This window comes from Anas platyrhynchos, chromosome 13 (genome assembly GCF_047663525.1).
Source record: "Anas platyrhynchos isolate ZD024472 breed Pekin duck chromosome 13, IASCAAS_PekinDuck_T2T, whole genome shotgun sequence".
Taxonomy (NCBI): Eukaryota; Metazoa; Chordata; class Aves; order Anseriformes; family Anatidae; genus Anas; species Anas platyrhynchos.
Window position 1 is genome coordinate 2,627,371 of NC_092599.1, and position 19,328 is coordinate 2,646,698.

Below are 19,328 nucleotides of genomic sequence, written 5' to 3' on the forward strand. Positions count from 1 at the left end.
TGTAAATGTTTGGAAAAAGCTGGGTTTAATTGGAGAAAACAAAACAAACAAACAAAAAAAAGTAGCTTCTGAGGAGAGCTTTGTCTTCTTGAACCACACAGCCAGCAGCTCTGCCAGGCCACCGGGCACAGGCAAAATTCTCGTGAGGTGCCAGCACAGGCACCGGTAACACAGAGACAGGAGGCAGGGAAGAAAATAAGAGAGGTATTCAAGCATGCATAACTTCCCTGATGGGGTATTTCCCAAGCAAATGTGTCGTAGACTGAAGACTAAAACTGCTTTTTTAGCAACTGCAAAACTGAGATTATTTATGCATGAATGCAGCACTACAGTGCCATGGAAGTTAACACTGAATTAATTCCCCTGCCTACTGACTTAAAGGACCAGGTCACAGCCTTGTCAGATGCTTTCACATGTCAGAGTGGTCCTCAGCAGACCAGCTCCACTGCTCCCTAGGGTTTGTGGCCATGCAGACAGCTCGCAGGCAGGGGCTGACAAATCTCTGCCATCATTTTTTCTTGGATCCAGAGACATCTGAAGGATCTAAAGGATGCCCATATATCCATGGACCAAGCACCTGCAACCTCCACTGCCACTTGCAGGGCTGCTAGAATCATCTGATCCTTCCTTAACAGCATTAAAGAACCCATAGGATTGGGAATTCGATGCTCATCTCTACTTTCACCAGTGCTAGATACCAGAGTGCCTTGTTATATACCCAACAACCACCAAATACTGGGTAATGCAACATATGCATGGTATTTGCACAGTGTGGGGAGTAAAGATCCCAATCCATCAGCATTTAGGTGTTTATCTGTCACTCTGAAAGTTGCCCCCTCAAAGTTTTTTATTTTTAAATATACTTAATTCCCAGGAGGTTTTCACATTTATTTAAAGATGCTCCATCTTGAGCACAGAAGTCATGTGTCTTTGCCCAAAACAGTATGCACATGAAGGAAATTCAGACTGACACGATTTCAAGACTGCAAAGACAAACTGATTTAGCAACACTGACAGGCATTTATAAGAAAAATAAAATGTGAATCTAATTTCAGTCTACCATACTGAAATAATTTGCAACATGTTTTGATGTCAGAACATGAATATTTCATATATGAACAGCATCTTGTTCAGCTGCGGGATGCTTCCAGACACCAGCGAGAGGAGGTCCTGGGAGACAGAAGAAGCCTAATTGCTATTTTTCAGTGAGCAACCCAACAGTACAGTAACTTTCAGATCCTTATTGACTTCTTAACTGCTTTGCCAACTGTCAATATGTAAAAGTTTAGAAGTAAAAATCATGACTGGACCTTTCCTTCTAATTAATGGCTATATTGATCAGCCAGGATTTCCTCCTGCCTCAGAAAACACTGGATTTCAGAAAGGTCCCTGCCAAATAGGTATTTATACTTATGGCTTGCTAGTAAAAAGCAAAGCCTGAAATCTCCAGCATGCTAACAGCATTGCTTTTAAAAAGTGCACTGATAATGAACATCCCAATGAACTAGGGCAGAGCTGGGCATTTAAGGTCTCAAGAGCTTTTTGTTTTGTTTTGATTTACATTGAGTTTCAAGGTTCAGCAGTTTAATAGCCAGCATGGCCACAGTTTCATTTCCTTCATTTCGAATTTAGAAAAAAAAAATATCTCAAGGTTACATCTCAAACAAGAAATCAATCCCAAATTCAACCTGGCAGTTAACCAATGTATGCAGAAAATAGAGTCCAGTTACTGCTGAAGTTGTGCTGAATTTTGCTACAAAACATTTGCACAGCCCTTTAAGTTGCCCAGTATCTCCTGGACTAAAAATATAAGCAATCGAAAAAATGCACATAATTTAAATGACACTGAATATTCAATAATGCTAATGACCTAAATATTAGAAGCTGTTTGATGTGTATTTCTGGGAAAATTGGATTTATCCTTGACCTTTGCTTACTCATTATTTTGTCTACACATAATTAACACATTCATAATATCACATAAATGCCACTTATTGATACTGTCCCAAAGGCAACTAGTTATCTGGGAAGAACGTGGACACATTAGCATTTACTGACTCATTTAGCTTCTTTTCTGCATTAAGCTGAAGAAATCTATTTGTTAAATTGCATGGAAATGTATATTAAAAGGCAATATTTCATCAGGTAATGCTTTAGGATCTCTCAGACAGTAATTTCCAGGGACAGCTCCAAATGAGGGCGTCCGCGACCCCTGCATTGTGCTGGATCCAGAGCTGCTCAAGCAAGCAGCCAAACAGGCTCAGATGATGGCACTGCCGTGTGATTGCACTTACAGGCTGTAACTGATAGAATTTACTTTCTTAATTTTCATAAATTAAAACAAATAATAATATACGAATAATAAAGATGCAAGCAGAGAAAGTTGCTGTGTGTACTGGATAAAATCTGCAAATTTCTCTTCAGTGACTTGAGCCCACCAAAAAGAGCAACAAATATATTGCTCAGTAAAGCCTGGGGTCAGCCAGAAGTTCAGGTATTCATTCATGTTACGTAACATCTCTTACCTACAGATTTCACTGTTCTGTGGGTTGTTGAGTATCTGTAGTAAGAGCCTGGCAAAGGAGCTATGCAAAATGAGTAATAATCTTGAATCCTCTTTTATAAACCTGAACACCTTCTCCATTATTCATCAACACAACCAGATATTCAGGGCCACAAAAGACTACTTTCAGCGTTTTGTTCACTGTACTTGGATTTTTTTTTTATTATTTTTTTTTTTTCCCTGAGACTTATTTTGAAAGATTTCTGTAACCAATATCTGGTAAAACACATGTCAACACTTTGGCAGGGCTAGCAAATTTTGAGCAAGCTCGAGATAAATTTAAAATGGAAACTGGACTAATTAATGATTTGAGATGGAACAAAAACATGATTTCAGCATCTGACTAAAATGGAACAAGGCAAAACACGAGAAGCTGGCACAATTGCTGCCAGGATCGGGGCTGTGCTAGCAGAGCTGAGGGCTCCCCAGCTGCAGCCGTGCACAAGTGTGCCCGTGTGTGCCCCAGGGATACATGCAGCGCTGGCTGCAGCACCCAAAGAGAGATGGAGAAGGGGGTGCTGGAAATCGGCACCCCGGGTACATGACAAGGCTACAGGTGGGGCTCAGAATAATGCATTGAAAGTTTGCTGCTTCCAAGCCGGACTCTTTCTGTTCAAGAAAAGAAATTGCCAAAAAGTGCTTGGTAAACAGGCAAGGAATACACCACATGAGGCACCAACTTGGAAAAAAAAAAAAAGAAAAGAATAAAGCAAGTAACTGCAACTAGGTTTTTGTTTTGTACTTTTGTGATAGAAGAAGGAACAGAAATGAAATATAACCTAAGCAAAAAAGCAGGTGATATAAGGAATCAATGCACAAAGTTACCAAGTAAGCAAAGCTGTGTGCCAAAAGAGACCCTTCTGACCGATCCCACTGGAGGATATTCTGAGCATTTCAGCATTAAAAAATAAAAAAATCATAAGCAGCCTTGGGCAAATCACAGATTTTTTCTCTGCTAATGTTGATTTAAAATATGTAAATGTATTCACAAGCTAGAAGGTGTGGATAATGACTGTTAAACATGCAGAACAGTGACCATTAAAAACAATAGCAGCAAATACACAAAAGAAAGCAGTTTTCAAATTTGATTTTTTCTACTTTCACCATGGAAACCTTTCTCTCAGCACTAGTATCAAGTTCAGCTGAAGAAACACAATAGGCAAAGTTTTACCCTCCTTTTTAGCTTTGTAGCAGAGGACAGAATTGAAATAGGTGTGTTTGTAATAAACCATGCCTTGTTTTCCATACAAGTAAATCCTCCAACCCCTCACAAATCAGGAATTGCCCATTACAAGTCCTCAGATTCTGTTTCAGGGGAAAGTATTGAAAAGGGATAACCTGAAGATGAGCTGAAATAAAGCCAAAATGGATCAACTTCATTGTGTGCCCAACCTCCCTGCACAACATGCCTCTGCTCTGGCAGGAGCTGTACACAAAATACATCTGAACGTGTCCAGGGGCTCTGACAAGCTACTGACAGGTGATGGATGGATCAAACCCAACATCTGGAATACCAAATGCTAAGGTTCAGAAGCAAAGGGAACGAGTGACAGAGGCAGAGGGGATGAAGGGATGGAGGAACCTTGGCAGCAGAAGGCTGAGTTGCCTTTTCCTTCGTGAAGAGGATAATGAACGGGTTGGTGGCAGCGGGATGCCCTTTCAGCGGTAAATATTGGTCTTTAAAAAAACCTTTGCAGTGCTTTTATATTTGCCAGGAGTGTCGCTGACACAAGGAAGGTATTTCAGACTTCATGAAACTTAACTGTGACCAATGATAACGGGTGTCTGAGTCAAGGTGTTATCACATCTGAAATGCTCTCCCAGACCAGGAGCCCAGCCCGCTCATATTACCAACACTCTGCCACTTTATTCACTTCCTAAAGCTGTGAAGGTCACCTCAAAGGCAATTTTATGAGTTCTAAACATGTTCACATTCAGAAAAGGACCAAAAAAAAGTGTTTCAACACATAATATGACTCAAAGAGTAAAAGGATTAAAAGAAGAGAGGGAAAAAGAACACATTTTGGATCAAAGCGTATGTTCTGCTATGAGACACTCCTTCCATGCAGTTTTTAGAATTTTTAATAATTTGGTACGTTTTATCATTAGCAAATATAAATGGTGTTATAAATTAATTCTCAGAGGTGTCCTACTTCGCTGATATTTTCCACTGGAGAAAGAAATTGCTCAGAGGGGAGTTTCCAAGAAGTAACACTTCTATAGACTAGTACACACATCTTTTTCTTAGTGCAACTTCCTCTCCCCGAAGCCCAGCGTAACTGCTCTTTCTGCCATGCTTCTATTTTCAGCTAATATATTTAGCCATTTGCAGAGAGTGGAATATGAGGAGCCATCCAAAATGGACACACATTTCCTGTTTGTTTTTCAACAAACTAATTCCACTTTCTTCCACATCCTGCCTGTACAAATGACATCCTTCCTACAAACTAGCCTACAAGACCGCAGCAGCATTTAGCAGTCAAAACATAGATGCTCATTATCTGCTTCTTTCTGCTATCTACATTTATTGGCCTCCATTTTCCTTTTCTTTTCAGCCTACACAGTATTTGGGTCAGTAACTTTGAATTCTTTTACTTTTGCAGTCTCTCTCACACACTGTCAGGTGTGATGGGCAATACATCTATTCTACTTGTGTTATTAATTTATAAACATTTACAAAAATTATACAGGAATATACTTTGCAAAACCACAATATCCTTGGGATAGATGGCAAACTGGGTTCATAAATACTTATCCCAACTTTCTCCCTCCTGTTTTCAGATTTAATATTTAATTTAAAGGTTTTTTTTTTTTTTTCTTCCCCTAGAAAAGAACTCTAGGAAAAAAAAAAAAAAAGAAAAAAAAGGATGCTTGGTTAGCACAGGTTAGCAAAAGGGAAAGAAGAAGAAGGATGAAGCTGAAGAAGTTATTTTTCCTGCTCCCAAGTCAATCCTGTGGGAAATCAGTGCAATTCAGGGGGCTTTTTTTTCTTCCCAACCAAACATCTAAGTCAGCTCATGTTCATCTGAAACTCAGTTTACTTTAGAAAGGCTAAAGAAATGAAGCAGTCCATCAATTATTTAAAGTGTTTGGCCCTGATCCTGTCAGGGCTTAGGTACACGCTTAATTTCACTGCAGTCTCAAAGCCAGAGCCTTCCAGCCAGAGGCTCAGCCTGTGAAGTGTCTGGAAAAGAAGATGCACAAATCGGTGGTTTTGTCCAAAAGCACACAGTCGTCCTGGCCATGTGGGAAGGGTGGTGGGAGCCAGTGAGGCTGAATTCACACCGGGCTGCTCGGGGCATGGTTCCAGCCACCCTGGTGGTGCCCCTGAGCTCAGCCACATCCACTGGTGACCACGGGGACCAGAGCCAGACTTGGGGTGTGGAGGTGGGCTAACGAGTGCCTGGGGATGGGTGCCTATGGGCTGCACCCCAGGGTGGCTGAGCCATGGCACCGGCACAGAGCCACAGGTAGCCCCCAGGCCTTTTCAGTAGGGATGCAGAATACTGGTCTACGAGTTCAGGAAAAGGAGTTATAACACGTATAAAAACATAATACATATATAAAAATAGAAATGCGGATGATACATACCGTCTTAGAAGTGAATCGCAAAGGAGAAAGGCATTCATCTGTTCTACAGAACTTAACTAGCTACTAAAATTAGATATTGTCGGTATAGTTATAAAGGATTCTCTGCAGTTGGATTCAAATATTATACAATATTTTACATTTTATACAATGGTAATGGACAGCTTTACATTAGTATAGGTATTATCAGGTTCTCCTATATGAATGCTTATGCCTACTCAAAATGTTTTAGCTAGTTAAATCATACTTGGTTATACATGTATTTTCAAAAACATATTATCAATTCTAGGTATTTTTTGTTTTAAAGCAAGTATTCAGAGAGACCTTTTATATGACTATTTCAATGTCCAGAAATCAGCAAGGCTAGGGAAGGACTGATCCAAAGCAAAAATACAGGTGCAAAATACCCCTAAGTCTGTTTTAATCATGAGACCGAGTTATGATGCATCCCATGGGGGATAAGAACACAGTGTGAAAAATTCTCCTCTGCCATAAATGTATTGTTTTGAATAGCCCTGTAGCCCAAAATTCAAAGAGTTTGGATAGACCTTTTCAAAAACTGCACTGCCTAAATATCTCTGTGTCTCTGACTGTCTCCGTATGTGTGCCTCTGTTCTTCACCTCTAATAAACCAGCATGCTGACAGCCCATGAGACTGCTACATGGATAATTAAAGACCAGAAATTTTAGGCCTATTCAGAGTCTGGTAATAAGGGTCAAGTAAGTTCCTCAGTTCGATACAAACTACTCCAACTTCACCCTTCAGGACTTCACAGGGTGTTTTCACAGGATCACAGCGTAGTTCAGTTAGAAGGAATCTGCAAAGATCAAGTCCAACTGCCTGTCCACTTCAAGGAGAAACAAAAATTAAAACATTTTATTAAGGGCATTATCCAAATGTCTCTTGAACACTGACACAGGCATGAGGCATCAACCACATTGCTAGGAAGCCTGTCCCATTCTTTGACTGCACTCATGGTAAAAAAAAAAAAAAAAAAACAACTAACTTTATACTTGCTTCTTTCTTTATTATTATTATTATATATATATTTTTTAACAGACTCCTGCAGTTTTAACTGCTTTGCAAGCTCTGTGCCTCTGCAATGTATGGGGCTGCCATCTCGGGTCTGCCTGAGAGAGAAGCTAAAGGATCCAGAACCAGAAGTGCCATTTTAAAATGTGACCCTGAAGTTTATTTTTGACAGATGGATTTTCTAGGTACAGAACTGTGTTATCTCTGTAATATCTGAACTCAATTTAAGTTTGATCTATAAGATTATTTTCATTTCAACCCCTTTGGACACTTGCAACAACAATATTTCCCTTCTCCCTACACGAATCTAATTTGGTCTTGCACTGCAACTCTGCTTAGAAAGCTGTTTAGTGGCAATGTTTCAGAAATATGAATCAAATTTTCTTGAGTGAAATAAAATTAGCTACCCAGGAAAGGATAATCCACTTTTCTAGGGGCAGTGATTCCATATTTTAGGTAATGGTTCTAAAATACAATAATAATCATAATAATAAAATGGTTCTGAGATACAGTGGGTGCTGATAGCAAGCAGGCTATCAGAGGTAGCCTTGCTGTCTCTGAATATGCCAAAAATGACTGCAAACATTAGCTGGCTCACAAAGCTGTGCACTTCCACCACAAATCTCAGAACTTCCTGACATCAGAAAGCGAAGGAAAAAGACAGCAGCCTAATAGCTGAGGGTTTGGTCCCAGGGCTGGCTTTAATTTGCAGAATGCTCCAGTGCCACATTAAATGCTTTTAAAATGTGATTTGAAGGATTTTCCTCTTGGAGTTTTTTCATGTTGCAAAAAAATATTTCAGAGAAAATGTTTCAACACATCGCGTTGGGCACAGGCTGACTGGTGGAAGGTCCAGATGGGGAGCGCTGAGGTTTGATGCTCAGTGTCCTTGCAGGGATAGGCGAGGGGCTTGCTGTCCCTGACCCCGTGAACCGCATGTCCTCTCCAAGACTGTTCATATACTGACATGTAAGGAACTGAGGCACCGTGTGGAAACGTGTGCTCACTGCCTTCTTCAGGCAGAAGGGGCAACCTCTTCCCTTTGGCAGCAAGGAGGAAGTTCCCAGAGGATGGCAGAAGATCTGAGTGGGCTGGTCCAGCTAACTGCTGTCAGTCCCTCCTCTTCTGAAGCAAGGAGTCTTCCCTGAATTCTGCTGACAGAGGAGAACCATAACTGAGTCTTCTAAGGGATGTTATCTACCACTAACTGCGTGAGTGACATGGCGTAAGACACTGTGTGTGGAGCCACCACAGCAGTATGTGACACAAGAACTAAAGTAAAGAAGAAAAATCAAAATGAAGATTTTTTTTCCTCGCCTTGTGAAGTTTTCCTGCTATGCTCTATGCTTTGCCCTTTTTTTTCACCTTCTCTCTAATTCCCATAGTTTTCCTCTCCCAAAGCAAAGAGGCAACAGAGCTTGCAGATGTCTGGTTTCTCTAAGTACCTTCTGATCTCCTTCTGAGCACAGGCTGCTCAGAAGGAAACTCAGAGGCACGGCTGGTCAGGCAAGTGTTTACAGAGAAACAAATCTGAAGTAATTAAATAAACAGCAATACAAAGATTGCCCTGCTCTCCATTTATGCTGGCTGCTGCAGATTGGGTTCCTTCGTGTAATGTTTGCCCAGGAGCTGTGATGTATCACTTAATCTACTGTAAGGACTCTGTTCATACACCCCGAGATTGGCCAAAGGCTGCCAGCTCTCAATTACACAGGACTGAACAAACTGAGAGAGGGTATTCCTGAGCTATTAGAGACAGGCTTTGCTTATACAGGTTCTAACTTCAGTGGTCCAGGAGGTTGAAGTAGAAAAGCAGAAGAGACACTGCAGTCATGTGGTATGGTTGGACTTTATACTTACACTCTTGAAAAATACTGATGACCCTGAAACCTGTTCTTCAAAGGAAAGAAACAGGATTGAAACCAACACCTCCTCCCAAAACAAAACAAAATGAAACAAAACAAAACAAAACAACAACAACAACAAAAACACCTTTACTGGAATTGGGTTCATCTCCTCTTAAAGGTGTCAGAGTTAGAAAAATGAGATAAGCTCAAAAATCAGGGCCAGGAAGACGTGGAGCTGCAGACCCCTATGGCCAGGTAAGTTCCAATACTCTAAAGTGTGATGGCCGCTGACAGTCAGGAGAAAGATTTACACTTTAAAACAGCCTGCATAAATCCAGACATGGACAAACCTCACTTGCAGTAGCCCAGACTCGGGGAACCCTTCATCTGAAGGTGATCAAATATCTCCTCGCACTGCACACCCCTTCCCAGTGGCAAAACGCTCAGTGATGCTATGTAATAATATTGTAAGTATTACTGGCATGCAGGTCTTGTGGCTTCAAGTTCTCTTTTGCCTGTGGATGACACTGAAAAAAACATTTCTGTTAAAACAAATGCATCATGCTCCCAGAACAGCTTACAAGTTTGTCTGTTTGTTTGTTTTCCTTTAAAATCCTTCCTGGAGAAGTACTTCAAACCCAAGAAGTGCCAGTCCCAGCCAGTTGGCAGGAGGGCAACACTTCCAGTATCTGTCCCAGGGATAAAGGACACACAAACTCCTAACGCACACACTTGTTGCAGAAAACCTTTTGCCGGTGAGACCACACCATTTCCAGCTTCCATTCAGCTGAGCAAGCAAAGCCAGGAACCCATTAATTTGCTGCATGAGTTATGGTTCCCTGCAGCACCTTTTGTTCACTGTCAAGGTTCTGCAACAATGACGAATGCAGCTACACTCAGCCCCAAACTCCAGGATTTGATATACTAAATCATTCCAGATATTAAATGTCTCGGTGATAAGCCTGGCAAATGAATTCCTCTGGAGCCGACACTTTGTGCTGTACACGAGGCAGGAGAGACTCCCGGTACAGTCCCATGTTGTCTCCTAGAAAATTATGCGGCTTGGTAGCACTGCTGCTCCCAGGAAAGAAAGCAGAATCCCAGGAAAATTCACATCATTTCCAGTAGCCACTCAAAGAAGCTGCAAATCTGCATAAATAACTGAGGCAGCAGAAGGCAGTGTGGGGAATTAGGAGCTCACCACTTATTCCTATTTTAATAGCAGGAGCTGCATATGCATATAAAATTTCCACTTTCCCTTGTAAATAAACAGAGAAGACTGCAGCAAAATAAACAAACAGAACCCAGCCAGAATGCCTAAGCAGCAAGACATGGGCAGGTTTTTAGCCGTATTCTCATCAAGCTAACTATTAATCTTCCTTGTTTAAAAAAGATCTCCCTTCAGCCACAGCACACCAAAGTCAAGAGAACTAAATAAATTTAATCTTAACTAATCAGTAAAGAACATATAACTTTTCAAAGGAATCCTAAACCAAAACAGATTAAGGCATACAGAGGGTGGAACAAGTGATGCTTCATTTTTAATTTCTCAAAATCACCGACAGATATATCACCGTGGTTAACACTGGGAAGATTTTGCAAGCTTCATAAACAATTGTGGCATTAGCCATTATCACCCAAGTACAAATTAGTTTGACCTTTTCAGCTTTCTCATACTGGGCTTCCTTTTTTTCCACTTGACTTGAGAAAATATCGAGTCAGTCCCTGTTCTGCACTCGTCATTCTCAGATGTATCTGACTACTGTTTTTCCCTCCATCTGCAATTACAAGAGGCCCATCAAACACTGAATTCACCTGAGCAATTCTTGCACTCCAACCAGCATGTTACTGCAGCTCTGCAGGAGGGACCCAACCTTGTGCTCAGCATTGCACTGTGTTTGCTTGTTCCATCTCTGCCTCCCTGTTAAAATGGGGAAAATGTGTGATACGTTCCTTTAATATTTATCGTGGGAAGTGCTGGCAAACAACATGAAAACCAGGCAGCAATTGAAGCAGAAACACAGAACAGTGTGAATGACCACGGCTCTGCTCACACAGCTCCGTGCCTGCAAGAGGGGGGACAGCAGTGCTTTAGTTCAGCACTGCGGATCACCCCATAGTGAGAGGGGTATCTTCCTAAAGCATCTTCCACCTCTCCCAAGTGAAGGAGCTGGGAGAAGAAAGTCACTTTGTATATGAAAAGAGCATGACAGGGTGTATATGGGAGGGCTAAGTGGGAAGCACCTGTGGGAGCTGTGGAGGCAGAGGTCAGAGGGAAGGATGCTCAGTGCCTGTCCCTCCTGTCTGCAAACCTTATCCTGCCACCGACAGATGCCCACAGAAAGCAGAGATGGCAAAGCAGCGTGGATTTCTATGTGGATTTCTGGAAGCCCAGACTAACACTGAGCATCCTTAAGAGATGAGCACATCCCCAGAAAGCCTTCTTACAAATCATCAGGGAAGAGCTGCACAGTGACAAGGCTCCCTGATGCCACGCACCTCCCAGGACAGCCGCTCCGTACCGGCTGGGCGCTCAGTGCCTATGGTCACTGATTTCTGCCAGGTTTAAAATCATCCCTCATGAATCATCAGCACTTTCTAACAGCACGTCTGACTGCACTGGCTCCAGCAGAGGAAGCCTCGTGAGGTCTCAATCATCTTGTGTGGAAATCAAAAGAGCTGGGAAGGAGCAGGGCAGGCAGTGCAGGGTGAGAGGACCTGCTGCATCGGGCTGTGTAAGTGAAGACAGCAGCAAGTACAAAACGCTGGGCAAAGCTGGGGTAAACTGTGGAGCAGAATGGCTCTGTGGGTTAGTAAAGAATCACAGCACCGATGGAGGAAACATGTCGAGGAAAAAAGCAATGCGCTTGTGTATGTGTTCTGCAGAATTACAAATCCTGAGCAAATTACACGGGGCGAATTTTGTGCTGGGGGTCATAGGCAGCTGGAAAGGGCAGCAGCCTCCCTAAATCCCCCCAAATCCTCCCCTCAAACCTGTGAGAGCGCAACAGTGACAAGACGAGGCTGGTAGCTGAGTGCTGCCCCTGCAGGATCAGGCTCAGCCCAGGGTGGGCACTGCCGTTCTCAGTGGCACAGTCCTGCAAGGGGCCAGGGGGGAGAAGAGCCCCAGCAAGCTGTTTTAGAAGTGAAACACAATGAAATACAATAGGCCGTTTATTCTGAGCAGAAAACATTTAAGACATGGGGGAAAAAAAAAAAAGTTACTGAAATGTGGCTAGAATAAGAACAAATCTAACCCCAAATAAATTGCATGGAGAAATCACTGATCTGATGTATTTACACAATTCATATTTACTCGTGCATATCAAGGCCTGAACTGAAATCCAGTGCTGTACATTGCTAAGAGCTGATTCTGTCTGAAATTACTCTTCTGCTGTACTTCATACTTCATTCATTTCTCCTTCAAGCTATACATGCACAACAGAGGGCATTATACATCTCCCTAATTGAACAATACAGATCAATTAAATATGAAAAGTCATTCTTGGACTAAAACCCTCTTAGGCAAATGTTCTGCTCTTATGCTAAGTAACTCTTTTTAGAGCTTGGAGTTGAGTGCTGTTCAGAAGCTTTTTTCAAAAGACTGGGAGACAAAGACCAAGAAGATTCATTCATTCATTCATGACAGGATACAGAGCTTTTGCCTCCATTTCACAAGAGCAGGGTAGTAGTGATAAAAAAATATTATTTGATGAAAGCTATTTGCTACTCTGTACAGGAGGTGAAGCACCCTCATTTGCTTAGCACTGAACATGCTTCTCAAACACATCTCGTGGGTCACACCAGTAATACAAAGTACAGTTATTCAAATAATAATATGGAGAAGGAACCACGTGAAATAAATTTATGCATTGTCTGTAGCCCACCACCAACAGGTTCCTCACACATGTGCTGTATAAAATATGGTAGTCCCACCCAAGATCCAGGAGTGGAAGATGCAGCACTTCAGCAAGTAATTCACACTCTTGATGTTGTCAGAAACCCAGATGTCAACAGGCAGTGTAAAGCCTGCCCAACAGCAGCTCAGCACTACAGCAGTAAACCATAGGGGATGGTTATTTTGCCATTGACCCACCAGTACACGTCCTTCACTAATGTACAAAACTGGACTGTAAAAGATTATTGACATAAACCTGGTACAAACCTAGAACAGCTGAGGTAACAGAACCTGGCTCAGGGTTCAGAGCAGAACCCAGTTTTTCTATTGACTGCTAATTAGCAAAGCCCAGAAAGGGGGAAATGGCCCAAAGCATGGTTATGAATCAAACTGGGAAAAGATCTCTGCTCAGGGTTTTACAGCTATCACCAAAAATAAGTGCAAATGGAAGATCAGAACCATTAACATACAGCCATGAGCAGGGAAAAGCAGCAGTCACTAAATACCCTGTTGACTTTCACAGATGGCTAGTTGGGTTTTCACATTCCTATTATTGGAAGCATAGAGATGGAAATGTGTTTAATTGTTTGAGTATGATATTGTTTGTGAGTCTTCCCAAATAATACCCTCTTATCTGCATACCAGTTTAATAAACCATGCACTTACTGTTCTGTTAAAAAATACTGATAAGTTATTGCTATTCAGTACTCGAAAATTAAATTACCATTCATAATACAGGTTTTTCTATTACAAACACAAAGTATGGTATTTATTCCCTTTCTTAGTCTAATTGACTAAGATGACCTGTTGAACCTTATGTAGATTGGGTTTAAATACTACATCACTTCATTGGCTAAACATTTATGTAAATAAATCGTAAACACAGATTTTGTGTGAGGCCTACAAAGTTCTTACACAGATAGGGTTTAGAGAAGAGAAAACCAATCTGGAGTTTAATCAGGTCATCTCAGGACTCACTTGCCTCCTGACCAGTTACAGATGCCCACTGCAATCACATCTTTTGTCCAAGACCCCACCGGTCCTGTACATGATCCTGTTGTAAGGCAACAAGTCCCAGCAGCTCGGCAGTGTCCCTTTGCTGGGTGAAGCCCCCTGCCACCCCCAGCACGTTGGTCAGGGACACTGGCGGAGGTGTGAAGGGCACAAATTTGGACCATGCTACTGATGAACAAGGTTTGTGAAGGGAGAAGGAACATCACAGCATGTTGGCTTCTTGACTTAAAGCCTAACAGTTGGTCTTTCAGCCTACTCTGCAAAGAAGAGTGGGAAAAGCCCGAATGAGATGGCTAATAACAAATATGTCCAATGAGTCCCACTGAAGTCTGTCCCAAAGCCTCTGGAAAAACAAGGAGAAAAGATGGTAAAGTACCATCATGGTAAAATTTATTTGTGTTCTGTCTGCACGTTGATGCTCAACCCCCTTGCCATACCACTCAAGGAGCCCTGATGGAGACCTGATTTTGCTCAACTCACTTTTTCTCCCCGAGTAACTATGAACTCATTCCTCAGGAATGACTTTTAAAAGTCCCATAATGCATTTTATGAGAGCTTGGTACTGGAAATATCAAAACATTTATTCATTAATAAAGATGTTTGGCCATATCTGAGACATCTCCAGCCAACTTTCAAGTAACAGAGCATCAGACGCTGATCAACTGGGAGCTTATGGAAGGATTAGCAGAAGAAATAAGTGTTGTAGAAGCACATTTTTGAAACTGATAGTTGTTTAACACAGTTTTAAATAAATCCTTGTAAAGTCAATTTAAAAAATATAATAGTTGTAGATTATTTCCTTGAGTCCACATCACTTTTTTTTTTTTAAGTGGTAAGCGTGTCACTTACCTTACTGAAGTCCACATGCTGATACAGCTATGCTGTGATTAGATATCACAGGGAAAAAAAATTACATTGCAGAGTCCAAACTTGCTCCTTATGCTTTAACTTCCTAAATATGAATCATGAATATGGATTACAACACCAGATTAATTGTTTTTAAACTGCTTTGACCCTCTTGGTCCTGAAGGTCTGACTTTCAGTGATTTAACTCAGCAATTCAAAGAAAGAAAACTCTTTCTTTTTCTTGCTGTCATGCTGAAACAGATTTTTATCCTACAGATTAAGATAAAAAGTGACTGCTTGTATCTAGGGAAAAGCAAAGAATGAAGTTATTTCCCAAGTACAACACATACAGTACTGGAAACACTGTTTGGTGCAGAAAATATTGTTGTCTTAGCTCATAATGAAACACGAACCTTGTTTATGCTAAGACTGTAAGCAGATTTGACATGAGAGTTTTTATTTTAATACCAGCATTTTGGGTGGATGATTGTAGGGGACAGGGAATAGTGTATTCTCATGAAACATTAAATTGGGTGGATGGCATCATTATATATTTGCTTTGCTAATAATAAAAAGAATGAATCACTACTGTCATGATATTCATATTTATATTTGATTAACCACTGTAGCAGATAACAGTAAAGATGTGTGCAAGTTTAAATCTTGGCAGCACGCCTGGATTAGAGCTCCGGAGTTGACATTTGTGGATTTCATGTGATTCATGTTACTTCCCTGGGTTTGTGATTACCTTCCTGTCAGGGGCTGCGCATCACTCATGCAGCAAGCAGCAGACTCACAATTTCTGCATTTGAAGGAAAACTCCCAACTGTTGCACCAAGCACTGCTTGAAATAAGCCCGTCCTCTGTGTAAGAACAGGGCTGAGCAAAGGGTCACAAGCAAAATCAAAGGCAATGCGAAAACAGCTTTTACAGGGACATTACCGGGTCACTCTAGGCCATGGACAGAGGTGTGGGAAGAAAACCCAGACTTGTTCTAATCTAGCCTGGCTAAAAATAGAGCTGTGATGATTTATGAACTTTCAAACACAGCAGAGGACCCGCACGCAGGAGCAGCCTCTGCTGTGGTGCCCGGGCTGGGGGCTGCGGTCAAGGGTGGGGATTTGGGGGGGTTCAGGGGGGCTGCCCCGACACCACTTGTGCAGAGCCCTCTGGGGGCAGCATCACTTCCAGAAGGCTCCACTTTCAGAGACCACAAGAAAAAATGAAAAAGCCGTGCTTTGGGTATCCTGGGGCTGGCATGCCTCCGGCTCTGCCTCATCTTTACTCCCAGTGTGGGTTTTGTTTGTTTGTTTTTAAATCAAGCCAACTAAGCAGAACTGTCAGACAAAGCCAACTCCCTGATTCAAGGGAAATAAATTACTTGGTGCCAGAATATATAAAAAAATATATCCTAAAGTTTTGCAAATTTGGCAAAATTCTACAGGAGCTTAACAACTACACCTGGTTTCATAGGTGCCCCCGACAAGTTAACACAGACACATATTTTAAATCAAGGCAATGTTAATCCCACAAACTGTAAAGGCTGAGGATCAGATGTGGATATCAAGGAGAAATACTTCTCTGTACAGCAGGAGGTGCGATTTGGGAACCAAGGGGGGTTCTCTCACCAGCCTCTTGCTGTCTTGCAGTGCCACTGCATTTGCCTCTGGAACAAATGCTCCACAGCTGGTGCTGAAAATTGGTACTCAGGGAAATACCCAGCGGAGGGATTAACACTCAAAATGCACCTACAACCACCACAGGGAATGTCCCACAGACCATCCAAGAGGGCTTGTGCCACACCACTGCCAAAGTAGTCTCTGTGGTCCAGCACGGGGACATGCCAGCACCCACCACCTCCCACCACCCAGGGCACACCGAAGGCACACTGCTCCTTGTCTCAACCCATGGGGACCTCGGGCAAGGGGCTGTGGGGATCCAGACATCACTGATAATGCACTAGGGCACCGGTCATGTACAGTTCAGGCTAGAAAGAAATATTGTTTCATCCTGTTTAGTGTTTGGATGCTAAGGGAGAAGTGAGGTAAAGCAAGGTAAGCTTCTCTTCTGCCGTCCTTTGCATCCCGTGCATACAGCTCATCCTCAGGTAGAACAGAACAAGCTTAAAATTCTGGGGACAGTGGATGGACTAGAAGAAAGCTCAGCTCCACTGCAGCAGGTACGCACGGGGAAATTCCCAAGTCACCCGAGTTTTGCCAGGCTCATTCAACTCCAGCTCTCAGCAGGCACACCGCGCTGTACGCCTCCAGGCTGGCTAACACTCGGGGCAGGAGCCCCCCAGGAGCCCCGGGATGGGTGTCATTTACAATGACACACAAAGTTTTTGGTGTAGCTTCCTGCAAGGGGTGCGTTCACTTGGTGGGAGCTGATGAAAAACCTCCCGAAATCAGGCAAAACCCGGCAGAGGTATTTAGCTCAGCTCAGAGTTGAGCGTGGCGAGGAAGAGGTTGCTGCACCCAGCAGAAGCCATTGTCTAAAGCAGGCTGCTCTGGGAAAATTAGCAGTGTGCACACCCCTAAATGAGGCTGTACAGCGAGTAAAAGAGGGATTAGCCATGTAAAGTAAGTCCTTTTGGTATTAGATTAAAAGGGGGGAGGTGACTTTGAAGGATTATTCAAGAGCCATTTAAGCAGTTTGCAGGGACTTACAAACGCAGTGTAAAAAACCGCGAGCTCGCTGGGTCCAGCAGAGAAGCCAAATGAGTGTCCTGGCCGGGAAGGCAGCAGCGGGGGCTCCAGGAGGGGAGGCTGGAGCGGGCTGGCCCCGAGCGCAGCAGCGGGGCCCCGCTTCCCACGGCCGCGTGGGGCGCAGCTGCGGGCGGAGCGGGGCCGGAGCGCGGCGGGGGGCGGCCGGGGATGCTCGGGGCCGCCGGGGAGCTCGGGGATGCTCCGGCACCGGGCGGCCGGGGGCTCACGGAGGTCCCTGCCCTCGCGGAGCGATCGACATCCTAGGACGAGGGTCCCGAGCCGTGCCACGTAAACAGGGGGATGCGCAAGAGCAAAGACAAAACCCGGCTCCTCTCCGCAGCCAAATGTTCCCCGTGTTCCCCGCACCTCGGGGCGCCTAATCAACATGCTGGCTCTTAATCCTTTGCCCACATTAATCCAGAGAGAGGAAATGAATGCGCTGCTGCAAGACATCAGGCTGCTTTATTAAACCCTCCTCTCAGAAACCAGCCCCTGCTTAGTCTAAAAGGTGATGGATAATTAGTATGTAAGATACAAACTATTTCCACTTGTTATGCAAGCTGCATCGTTTAATTTGTAGTTTAGAGAGCAAGTCACTCCTGTCTGGGATAAATAAAACAACATGCTGCATTATGTTGCTCACGACACGGAAGCAACATCAGCCAGGAGAAAGCCAAAGAAGCCAAAACTCGAGCAGGAGAACGCTGGCTGCATCAAGCAAAAAGTTATGCATGCATTTCTGCCAGCCTGCCAGGGAGCATCCCTTCGGCGGCAGAGCCGCGCACACCCCCCCGGCCCCAGCCCCACGCTCCCCACCGCCGCCCCCAAGCCCCCCCAGGGCCGGCTCTGCCCGACCCCGGCTCTCCTCCCGCATCCCCACGGAGCATCCCCGGCGGCGGCGCTCCCCGAGCCGCTCGGCATCGCGGGGACCGCTGCGCACCCCGCGCTCCGCACCCCGCCGCCGGTTCTCTCCTTCATCCCTGATTTCATTTCCACCTCCCCAACCTGCTTCCCTCCTCCCGGCGCTGAGCTGCGCTTACCTGGCCGGGGCAGGGGGCATGCTGGGCTGTGCTGGGCTGTGCTGGGCTGTGCTGGGCTGTGCTGGGCTCGGTGGTCGCCGCCTGCCCGCCGTGCGCGGAGCCCCGAGGTGCGCGGCTCCCGCAGCAGCCCCGCGGCCGCAGCATTGAGCGGCAGCGGCCGGGAGCCGGGCAGCTCGGCGCAAACCCCACCTCCCAAACCTGCGCCGTGCACGGGGGGCGGGCGGAGGAGCGGCGGGTGCGCGGCCGCCCTTAACCCTTCTCCCACCCCGCTCCCCGCAGCACCGCCGCCGGGGCTCGGCAGGGCACCGGGCGGCTCCCCCCGGCCGAGCGCTGCCCGGTACAGTCCCGGTGCCAGCAGCCGGGGAGCCGAGAGTCCCCCCGGTGCGGTGCTGGACACCTCACCGCTTCTCCGAGGCTGCCTCCGGTAGCGCTGCCAGCTTTGCCGTAATTGTGCTCACTCTTCCCAAGCTGCCTCCCTCCATCTGCCCAGTCCGCCCTCTCCTCTCATCCCCTCGCTGACCCTCCTCGTCCAAGAAAAGAGAGCGTTTTGGGCAGAGAGCTGAGCCCGCAAGCTCCCACCCGTGCCCCTCGCAGCCCACTCACCGCTGCTCCACCAGCAGCCGTCCTGCGCTGGGACCTTCCCCAGGGTCGCTGATGGGGGTCTCCACTTGTCACTGCAACGCAAATAATGAGGCACGAGCTGCTTTGAAAGTCAGGGTTCGAGCTTAATGAGCAGAGTGATTTAAAGGCAGAAAGAAAAGCCAAAATTGGATGCAGAACTGAAGGTGGGA

At 44.6% G+C, this 19,328-nt stretch overlaps 1 protein-coding gene across 2 annotated transcripts in view; it reads right to left on the reverse strand.

Annotated features, from left to right (window-relative positions):
- LOC101793345 (contactin-4) overlaps nucleotides 1-18,758 on the reverse strand; it is a 295,254-nt gene extending 276,496 nt beyond the window's left edge. For both annotated transcript variants that reach the window (XM_038185894.2, XM_072044289.1), the window contains exon 1: nucleotides 18,538-18,758. The gene's annotated coding sequence lies outside the window, so the exon portion shown is untranslated. The remainder of the gene's footprint in view (nucleotides 1-18,537) is intronic.
- Between the last annotated feature and the right edge of the window lie 570 nt (nucleotides 18,759-19,328).